Consider the following 11,355-nt stretch of genomic DNA (forward strand, 5'->3'; position numbering starts at 1 on the left):
TAGATTTGTATTATCTTTGTTACTATTTGAGAGAATCAAATTGATGAAAGGTGGGTTTTTGAAATTAAAATTACTTAAATTAAAAACAAATCACTTCCAGAAAAGCTTATATATAAAGAGTTGGGAGGCTATTTGAATTAACTTGATATATTTTACGATAAAATCTCGGTTTTCTACATGCATTTCTCTAAGGAATAATTGCTTATTTCTAATACAATTATATTTTCACACTAAGAAATAAATAATTAACACTCAGGTGAGGTTATGTCAATTAATTGCTTTAAAACTAGTGATGATTAAACTGAAATATTTTCTTGCTTGAATTGTGCTATAGGAGTAAAGACCTCTTGCGATTAGCCTTTAAATTAATAAAGTTATTTGAGTCAATCCCTCCGTGAGAATTAGGCATAAAGACCATTTAAATCAATAAACTTATTTGAGTCAATCCCTTCGTGAGAATTAGGACTGGAAGAAATAAGATAAAGATGTGGAATAATAATACTAAAAATTACTCTCACTTTGCTATTTTACTCATTCGTTATTATATATTAATTTTTCTTCGCGAGAATTACAAAATTAATATAAGAATAACTTAGAGGTAAAATATGTGGACGTGATAATAATGAATTGAAATTATCATTCCAGCACAGTTTGAAATATAAATAAAAAGTATCAAGCCAAGAACATATAAAAACTGAGATAGTATTATGAATATATCAAGTTTCCTCAACTATCCCAACAGAAATAAATTACTCCATTATGAAGTAAGAAAAACTAAAAAAATAGAAAATGTTATCCTACAAAGACAAAAAGAATAGAAATGGACCAAGACTAATTCTTGTATCTTGCTAAAATGGTTGGATGCCCTTTGTCTTCAGAGTAGCTTGCTAGTTATAGAAATGGATGCCTGACTTTTTCTCCATAGACACGTGTGTAGATGCCATAGATGCGACTGTGGTGACAGACGCGTATGTGGATGCCATAGATGCAATTGTGGTGACGGATGCGTTTGTGGATGGCATAGATGCGATTGTGGTGACCGACGCGTCTGCGGATGTCATAGATGTGACTGTAAATTTTTACGGATATGTCTACGGAGTTGTAGATGCATAAGTGGTTCTCTTCTTTTCTTTGGCAATTTGCTCCTTCTCTTTATTTCTCTTGTGTTCTTTTTATTGCAAGATTTGTTAGAAGATATGCGGGAATATGATAGTATTATTCATGTTTTATTTATAAATCTTGTTTTTTTTATATTCAAAATTACATGAATAATTTATATCCATCAAATTCCCCCACACTTGAATTTTTATTCGTCCTCAAGGAAAAGAATTTTGGAGAGAAAGGTAGATTTGTTTTTAAAAAAAATAATTATTGCTACTCTTGTAAACCGAAAATTTAATCAAATAATATCTATCATGATCCCAACCTTTATAAATTTTCTGTAACTATCAATTTTTTTTCTTGTTTCCGCTTTTATTTTTATTCAACAACAGCTGCATGTTTCATCATTTTTTTAGACCTCTCTAAAATTGATAACTTTATTATTATCTACACCGAGTAATCTTCATCTTTTGTCCATAGGGCCCTTTATGTCTATCTCCACTAATATAGACTAAACACTAATTTCTAAAATCTTTTAGGACTTTTTATGGCTTGTAATGTTGGCTTCAGGCTCGGGTAAAGTTTAAGTGACTTGCCTTTTTCCAACTTTGGAGCAGAATATTTCTAAGATCAACTTTTTCAAAAATTTTGCTATTTACAGATATTTTTGTTTTTCACTTTTCATCTTCTTTTTTTTTTTCTCTTTTTTTTTTCCGAATGTACTTTCTAATGCTTGTACGTGAGATGGTTTTTTTTTTCCTAATAATTCTGATTCTTTTTCAGAATGAACTCCAAACTTAATTTCTGAAAAAAGGACTTTTCAAATCATAAGCATGAATTTGTTTATATAAATTTGGACAATATTTGGGTGTCAAAAGAAAAAATAGTTTTGAGGCTTCAAAATAGGTGCTAGAGATTATTATTTTTGGGTGCAATATTTAGAAAAAATGAGGTAAACAAAGAAAGCCTAATTCATTTTTCAGAAATCAGTGTTGTCTAGGATTTCGCCTCGAGAGACATTCGGGGCAAGTTCTAGCATAAAGATTGTGAATTCTACTTGCTTCTGATTATAACGCTTCTCAATCTCAAGATGTCTTGCCAAGTGTTGAAGAAGTATGTTCTTTCCTTCATAAAAATAAACTCACAAACAAAGAAGTCATGTGGTAATTGTAGAAAATGTGTATATGATATAGGATGATAAGAATTTTATTTTGGTAAATTAGCAATTTACAAGAAGCATGATTATAACTAAAAATTTATATAATTTTTTTTTATATATATATATAATTTTGTAAACAAAAAATCTTTTTGGTTTTCAAATATACAATTGCAGAAGAAAGCTTGAAAGAAACTGCAACCAAACAACTTCTGTGTGCAATAAGTTCATTTGTTATTAACTTTCAGAGCCTAGCTTGAATATAAACTAGAAAATTACCTGTGCCAATTATTTTTTTTGTTAAAATGCAGTTGATTAACCAGTCATTCAGGCATGCCAAGCACTATGGAGTTACTCCTATATAAGTGACATTGTTTTTGCAGAGGCCATCATTTTGTATTCTGGTTGTACATTGATTTGGATATTGACCAACTCAAACCTTCATTGTAAGCCATCTCAATGGGATCTGACCCTTCTTCTTGTGTGATTGCCTCTTTCTCATAAAGCTCATCTTCTTGATTTTATCCCTCCTCACATGATGTTGTTTCATTTAAGTGCTCACCATCACAGCTTAAGGAGATTGCCAAACTTGCCAACTGATTTAATTACGCTGTTAGGTCAGAAATCATTGTATAATTATGTGCGTATTTTTCTTATGTATTTTCCATATAATTATTCAAAGTCATCTCTTCAAAGCTCTTGTTCTCCTCTTGAAGTGGTTGACTCATGTTGCTTTGATTTGACACAAAATTTAGGTATTGATTGCTTTCCGAATTGCAATTATACCTATAAAAATCATTGCATCTGTAAGAACTTGAAACATCATGAGATTGTTCATCAAATCCACTTTGGATTCTGGAAATTTGACATGGAAAATTACAACCAGAATTACGGACCGTAAAATGAATTACGGCCCGTACGATGTTCGTAATTAATCTAGATATTCTGGAAATTGGCATTGTTAATTACGGTCCAATTTTTAAGGTCCGTAAATGAATGATGGACCGGAATTTGATCCGTAAAACTCAATCCGCACCAGAACCTATAAATACCTTATTTCAGTTCTAATTTTTATTTTTACAAGTTCCTAAACCCTAGAACGACCTGTTCTTCTCCTCCATCACCAAAAACACTAAGGTAAGTACGTTCTAACTATCCCAAGTGAATTCAAACATATGTTAATGATTATTAAGCATGAATTCAATGTTCTTAACCTAGGGTTTTCAAGAAAACCCACCTCAAGGTTCAAGACTCAAGATTTTGGGAATTCTTCTTCAAAGATTCAAACTTTCTCAAGTTTGGAGCATTACCAGGTATGTAGGGCTTCTATCCACGTGTGGGGAAAACTTTTTTCTTCCTCACGCCACGTTCCTTCACGATTATACAAGAGTTCACCATAACTAGGGTTTTAGATATGTTCATGATAACCCTAAGTCTATATGCCATTATGTACCATGTTTCTATACGTAGTTCATTATTGTGTTCTTGATATTCCATTTTGGTTATTGAGTATCCTGTCATAATCCATGAAAAACCCATCCTTTGCATTCCATGGGTTCTTACATGCAATTTATTAATTACTATGTTTATTTCATGAAACCTCTACATGTTTACACGTTTTCATGCAAGTATATTATGTAACTACATCCATGTATAACGAAGTCACGCTCTAGAAAAAACATGGGCTCGGATGCCACTTATATTATGTTCATGTTTTGGGAGTTACACGATTCTTAAGAAGGCTTTAATAGCTGAAACTATGCCTGTGCACCGTAGGATAAGGATCCCGCCCATGTTTAGGATGATTCGTTCATGATTTATTGATTGGATCCTTTCATGCCATTTTATATCTTATACCCCTGGCAAGGTATGAGAGCTCTGTTGGTCGAGTCAGGTACCAGACTCCGTATGTACCCACGTGGTGATTCATGTTGTCGGTTATCTTATACGCTCCCCACTTAAAATGTTTTACTTTCACACACACACACACACACACACACACACACACACATATATATATATATATATATATAGTATGTATGTATTTATATGTATGTACGTGTTCATGTTCATGACTAGGTTTCAGTTTCAGTTTTAGTTCTCATCGTGTTATTTCATGTGCCATATTTATTTCATTCAGTTGCTTTACATACTAGTATATTCAATGTGCTAACGTCCCCTTTCTATTGTCAGAGCCCGCATTTCACGATACTGAATACGGATTTACGGACGATGCATCGCGCAGATCATCCACGTATCAACTTTTGGTGAGCCCCATCTTCGGGGTTTAGTCATTATTTACATTTACGCCAGTTATGCAGTTAAGGTACATTGGGGGCCTTTTCCCAGTAAGTATGTTCTACAATTCAGATTCATGATAGAGGTTTCATAGACTAGTCAGTTATGTTATATCAGATATTGGGAGTCGTCTAGCCATTTTGGATTGTTATTATCATGTTTATTCAGACTATTCCGCATTATGATATTATGATATTTTCAGACTTATAATTTATGGTCCCATGCTTTACTTAAATTATACATGTTCATTGGTTATTCCGCATCAGTTCATGCCCATGTTGAGTCAGCAAGCCATATGGTTCACTCAGTCACATGCAGTCAGGCATCGAGTGTCGTGTTACGCTCAGGCTATGATTCAGAGCGTGACATCTATAGGAAGGAATTAGCCTATACAAAGTTCCTTCCTTAATCAGAAAATATGCTAACTAACAAAGAAATTACATTTCTCAAACCTTCTCCTAAAAGTGGGCATATGAAGTTTGTCAAATTGTACCATGCCCTTCACTTCAGTAGGCAATTCTTGATAGTTAGTATACATGATAGTATTGCCACCAGTTGAAGCCTTTTTAGCCAAAAAATCAGCCACTTGATTGGCTTCTCCGAAACAGTGCATAAATCTTGCATTACCATTTCTTAAAGTATTGGAAGTATCTTGAATAATGTGCTTTAATTTGAGATTGTAGATGTCTTTTTGACTGCTCGTCTAGGTAATAACATCAGAATCCAACTCAATGTCTAGGTTGTTGAAACCATTTTGTACAAGGTAAACAAAGTGGAAGTTTTTATCCATAAAACCAGAACAATTTCTTATCCTGTTAATTCTATATGCACAAGTTTTTAGGCTAGTTAGGAAAAAACTCTTGCAGCAATAATGAATAATAAGGGGGAAAGAGGATCACCCTGCTTTAAACCATGAGAAAAGGTGAAAAAACCTTGTCTTGATCCATTAACAATTACATAATACCACACATTGGAAATACTTCTCCAAATCAAATCAATCCAGATTTCATTAAAGCCAAATTTGGCTAAGACATCAGTTAAAAAAGACCAAGAGAGTCTATCATAAGTTTTAGCCATATCAAGTTTTATCACAGCATTACCCCCTTTGTTAACCTTATTGATACCATGCATAATTTCTTGAGTTAACATGACATTATCAGTAATGAGTCTACCAGATACAAAACCACTTTGATTTTATGAAATAAGAGTACTCAGTATAGGATTGAGTCTGTTACCCAGAATTTTAGAGATGATTTTGTTTGTGTAGTTACTCAAACTAATAGTCCTAAATTCAGAAAAAGTGCTAGGTGAGTCAACTTTAGGGATAAGGGTCAAACAAGTATGAGTATAATATTTAGTTAAAACCACTTTGATTTTATGAAATAAGAGTACTCAGTATAGGATTGAGTCTGTTACCCAGAATTTTAGAGATGATTTTGTTTGTGTAGTTACTCAAACTAATAGTCCTAAATTCAGAAAAAGTGCTAGGTGAGTCAACTTTAGGGATAAGGGTCAAACAAGTATGAGTATAATATTTAGTTAAATTCTTACCTGCAAAAAACCCATGAACAAAGGCAATAACATCAAACTTGATAATATCCCAACAAAATTGAAAGAACTTACCATTGAATCCATCAGGTCCAGCAGAACTTTCAGCACTCATGTTGAATACAACATCTTTGATTTCCTCTTCCGTAGGGACACTGGTCAAGACATCATTTTGATCATCAGTGATGATCCTTGGAATGTAGTCTAGGACCCTTCTATTGGATTCCTGAAGGCTGAGGTTGATTGCTTTGTGAAGTGTTTGACAGCAGCTCTATTTTTGTTGCTCTCTTTTTGTACCCATTTTCTTGTGTGGTTCTGAATTCTGTTCCTTAAAACACTACGAAAGTATTTGGTGTTCTTTTCTCCATCTCTGAACTATTGTGAATGAGTTTTCTGTTTCAGTATGCAGTCTTGCATATTGAGCCATCTAATATACTCAGCATAACCTTTATTCAATTCCTCCCTAGCATGTTCATCATTGTTACTGATATTCAAGTCTTCCAAGATTTCCATCATAGCTTCCCATTCAAGCACCTTATCATTGACATCACCAATAACATTCCTAGACCAGTGACTTAGATCTTTGCTTAGTCTCTTCAATTTGCACTGAAGTATCTACATAGGATTACCTCTTACCTACCCAGTACAAGATCTTTGTACAATGTCCAGAAAACCAAGTTGCTCAACCCAGAAACGCAGAAACTGGAAGTTCTTGACATGATTGTTTTGATTGTTGTAACATTTGAGGAGTAAGGGTCGGTGATCTGATCCTGTCCTTGACAGATGTCTGTAATGTTGTTCTGAAATAATTGAGCCCATTCATCATTAATGAGAATTCTATCTAGTCTTATACAAATCCTCTTACTAGGCCTCCAATTATTACACCAAGTGTATTTAGGACCATTAAAACCAATGTCTGTTAGACCACTAGTTTCCATGCAAGATATGAAGTCAATGCTTTTGTAAGTTCTGTGAGGGAGACCACCAATCTTTTCCTCAGGGTCCATAATAACATTAAAATCTCCCCCGTACACCAAGGACCATCAATGTAATTATTCATATCTAATATACTGTCCCAGAGATATTCTCTTTCCTCAGGGGTGCATTTTGCATAGACAGAAGTAACATAACATAAGTACCTTTATCAACAGGAGAATTCCTGAATTTGAGAGTAATTTGTTGATCATTATTGACCAAAGAGGTAGTGTGATCAAAGTTTTTCTAGAAGCACCAGATTTGTCCATTAGAGTTAACCAAACAGTGCTGAAATCCTAGATATCTTTTGTAGCCATTGATCTTGCTCATATCAATAAAAGGTTCAGAAATTGTCACAAAGTCCACCTTATTGATGTTGACAAGTTTTTTGAGTCTTTGTTTAGCCTTCTTGGACCTAACCCCCCTTATATTCCAAAAAATTGCACTAATCATGGATTATAAGGGGAGGGGCACTTTGTCTTTGTATCTTTCTTTTGCTGTTAGTTTTCTTGGAAGCCTTCTTGTTTCCTCCTTTTTCCCTTTTCCTGCTTCTGCCTCTCTTGTCAGTAGAAATAAATTTTCTTTGACTTTGAGTCAGTTCTTGATTCTCTTTGTAGAGAGTTCTGGCTTCCTGAAGGTCTTCTGAAACAACTCTGAGATTTACTTTCTCTTTACAACTGCTTCTTCCTCTTTCTTGATTCTGCATATTTTTTCTTTTGTTGTTCATATTGCTGTTGTTGCTGCCTCTGTTGTCATCATTGTTGTTGTTCCTGATATTTTCTTCCTTGTGTTCACTATCATTTCCTTTGTTGTATTTCTCACTATTCTTTCCATTGTTTTCTCTGGGGCAGTTTAGATCAACATATAGACTGATGCCCTCCAAATTCCTTATATCAGGCTGTAAACTAGGGGATTTACCTTCCTCTTTTTCCAACGCCTGATCTACATTGGTATTATGGACACTATGATTATCTTGTTCCTCCTCCCTGTTATAGTTATCTTGTTCCTCCTCCCTGTTATAGTTTCCACCAGTATTGCTGAAATGAGTACTCTCAGTCTGATCCTTGGTCTTTTGTTCCTTATCAGGCTCTAAATTTGCACTTTGCTGCAGATTCATTTCAGTACTTGAATAGGCCTGATTATCATTGTTCAGGTAAGTTCTCTTCTACCTTTTGACCTTGGCAGCATGTATAATGGCCTTGAAAATGACTATATCTTTCTTTTGAGGCAAATTCTTCTCATTATTCTTCTTACCCTTGTATTTCTGTTTGCTCTTTACTTTACTGCCCTTCAGCTGCTCCTTGTCATTATCCTCTTTTTCTCTTGTTCTCTTTGTAGTATCATTTGTAGTAGTATTTTTCTCCTAGTCTTTCGGAAGCAGTACCGCCCCACGCTTCGCAGGTGGGGGTTGCCAGACACGTCTGTTTCTACTTCCTCCCTCACTACACGCATGGTGGGATTCTACTGGGTTGTTGTTGTTGTTGTTGTTGTTGCACTCTGCAGATCTTCCCTGTGTCCTTGGCCATGACTAGTCTTATCCAGATTTTCACTATTGTCATTGTGAGTCTTGTTATCAACTCTTCCTTTTTCACCATTTTGAACGTCTTCCTCTTTTTTCTGGTTCTCATTTTGACCATCTTGTTTCTTTTTCTTCTTTTTTTTGTTCACTTTCAATCTATCTTATCCCCAACATTGTTATCCTGATGTTGTTTTGTAACCTCTTTTTTGTTGTTGTTTCTCTCTAATACGCTGCATTCCATTACATAATGACCTAGTTTCTTGCAATGTCTACAATATTTTGGAATGCCTTCATATTCGATTTTCTGAGTGAAACCTGCCTGGGGTGCATTATCATGAACCGGACCAATATAAATACTTTTAGGAAGTGACTTCAACAAATCAATTTCCAGTCTAATTTTTGCCATACTTGGCCCAGTTCGACCACTAGTAGCAGCATCTAGAGTTAATGGTGTTCCAGTTGATTCAACAATTTGACTAAAGGTAATACCAATTGTGAAGATGGAAGGGCAAACCTGGTAATAAACCCCATGCCGGAGCAACTAGGAGATCAACGTCTGGTTTGAAATCCGGTGACCACTTTTGCAACCACATTTGCATTTCATCGATTTCAATAACCCTTCTGAACCAAACCGTCTTGAAGTCGTCTTGATTTCTCAATTGAATGAAAACATTGAAATTATCAAATACCCCAATCGCGGCAGATCCTTTGAGAGCACCTCTTTCCTTAAATTGAGATCTAATTTTGTCAATTTGGAGTCTGGCTTTGAGAAATCTTCCTACTAATGTATATCGACACTCCTCCGCCATTTGACCATAGTACTCAGTTACCTTGAAAAGTACGGCATGAATTCCATTGTGCTTGGATTGCATAGCCTTAATCTTTTCTCGTTCTGTCGAAGTGGAATACTCGAACTCCTGGGAAATAAATTGATAGTTACACCATTTTTAAGTCATTAAAACTGTCGGGTACTATTTTTTTTTTTGTTTTTCAAAAATCATCCTCGCCTGTCTAGTACTATTCAAATGGAAGAAGGAACCGATTTCCTTCCAAGGGAACAATTCACATAAGGAAAATGATCAGCAAAATTATAACTTTTCATTGTAAAATCAAATTGCCAAGGAAATATATATATTAAAGAGAGTACATTTACATGAAACTGCAAATCATTATCAACAACCTGACAATTACAGCCAATCTTGGTAGCCACAACCAATAGCATTATCATAATCTTCATTCTATGCCGTTAAAAAGGCTCAAAAAGGTTGTTTCACATAGACGAAGCTAAAAATTTAAATTCAACGACTGCTACTATGCAATTTCAATTAATCCGAGAAGTTCAGGTCTTTCAATGTAATCCTAAAGAACTCTAAAAGAATCATTCATCCATCCCTCTGTCTTTAGGAATTCGTATTCTTCACTTCGAAATTTATTGTCAGATCCCTCAAAGTAATCCACACATGGGAAAATAATTAAGCATCTACAAGGAAAAATGAAAATTGCAACACAATATACAACTTTTTGAAATGAATTTAAACTATTATGCCATCTCCAATCTCCAACACAAAGATGCATATAGGTCAGGACCAAAGACACTTCAGCACAGACAGCTATCAATAGGATCAATAATACCAAGAGAAACCCAAGAACATAGTAAACACGACCGAGCCATTCGCTAGACGTGATGAAGAATAGCTCAATGAGGAGAATTCCTAAAGGGAGGGTTCCTGCTCCAATCGCCAGCAACCAAGTCGGGAATCCATTCGCTGCACTTTTGCGAGGAATTTGATTATTGCGAATATGGATGTGGAGCCTTTGTCCCGATTAGTCCACCTATGAGCAAAAGACATACCTGATATGAAAAAAATCAGAGTAACATCAAGATTATGTGTGTAGAGAAAGGAATTGCACCAGCACTATGATGTCCCAATAAGAGGAAATTCCAAATGGTCGATATGAGACACGCAATTCCACGGAAAAGGCAGGAAACTTTTCAGGAAATAGCGCACCATCCCCTGGTGTCACAACAATTTATTGTCTTCAAGAGCCAAACAACAACATATCTAGCATTAATCCCTAAGAACATGTAGGAAAAAAGCATGCCAGTGATAGGTGTACCACAAGAAGCCGGCGACATAAATCCTACAGCCGCAAAAACTTGCCTGAAAGGAAATGCGCCCTTATTTCTTATGTCACTATTTAGACTTCTACAACTAACAGAAGGCGAGAAAGATTAAAATATAAAGGTTTATATATGCGCAGTTCACAAAGAGTAGGACAACTTCTTGTTCTCGGCCACCTCAGACCCCATCCCACTTTAAAAATGAAGCTTCGACGGGAATTTTGCTAAGGTATTTATCCGTGGTTTAACAAAAAATCAGAGAGAATGAGAATATAATGAACTTGCCCTTCTCCAAGGCTTAGATCTTGTTGCTTGGCTTGGTCTTCAAGATCAAGCATAACTGGTAATTAAGTTGGAGCTAAAGTCACCATTCTGTTGATCTTGAGCTCTAATCGAGGTACACCAATATTAGATCATCCACAAGAGTTAGAACCTAATACAAAAGAAGATACATTAGAAACGAAAATTACAGTCACTGCAACATTGACCCAGCCTGTAGCAACAACCAGCAAGGACACATTCTTATCAGACAAAAGCAAAGCCTAATTCTCGCCTTATAAGTGGTACTGTGTACTCCACTATGAAAATAATTTCTTACATATTAAATAAACAAATAGAAAATATAAGAAATTAAAA

At 35.1% G+C, this 11,355-nt stretch overlaps 1 long non-coding RNA gene across 1 annotated transcript; it reads right to left on the bottom strand.

Annotated features, from left to right (window-relative positions):
* Positions 1-9,745: 9,745 nt before the first annotated feature.
* LOC132035233 (uncharacterized) lies at positions 9,746-11,349 on the bottom strand. Its single transcript, XR_009409201.1, has 2 exons — positions 11,001-11,349; positions 9,746-10,449 (listed from the first exon to the last, which is right to left on the bottom strand). It is a non-coding gene; the product is annotated as an uncharacterized LOC132035233 (long non-coding RNA).
* Between the last annotated feature and the right edge of the window lie 6 nt (positions 11,350-11,355).

The sequence above is a fragment of the Lycium ferocissimum genome, chromosome 10 (genome assembly GCF_029784015.1).
Source record: "Lycium ferocissimum isolate CSIRO_LF1 chromosome 10, AGI_CSIRO_Lferr_CH_V1, whole genome shotgun sequence".
In the NCBI taxonomy this organism is placed as follows: domain Eukaryota; kingdom Viridiplantae; phylum Streptophyta; class Magnoliopsida; order Solanales; family Solanaceae; genus Lycium; species Lycium ferocissimum.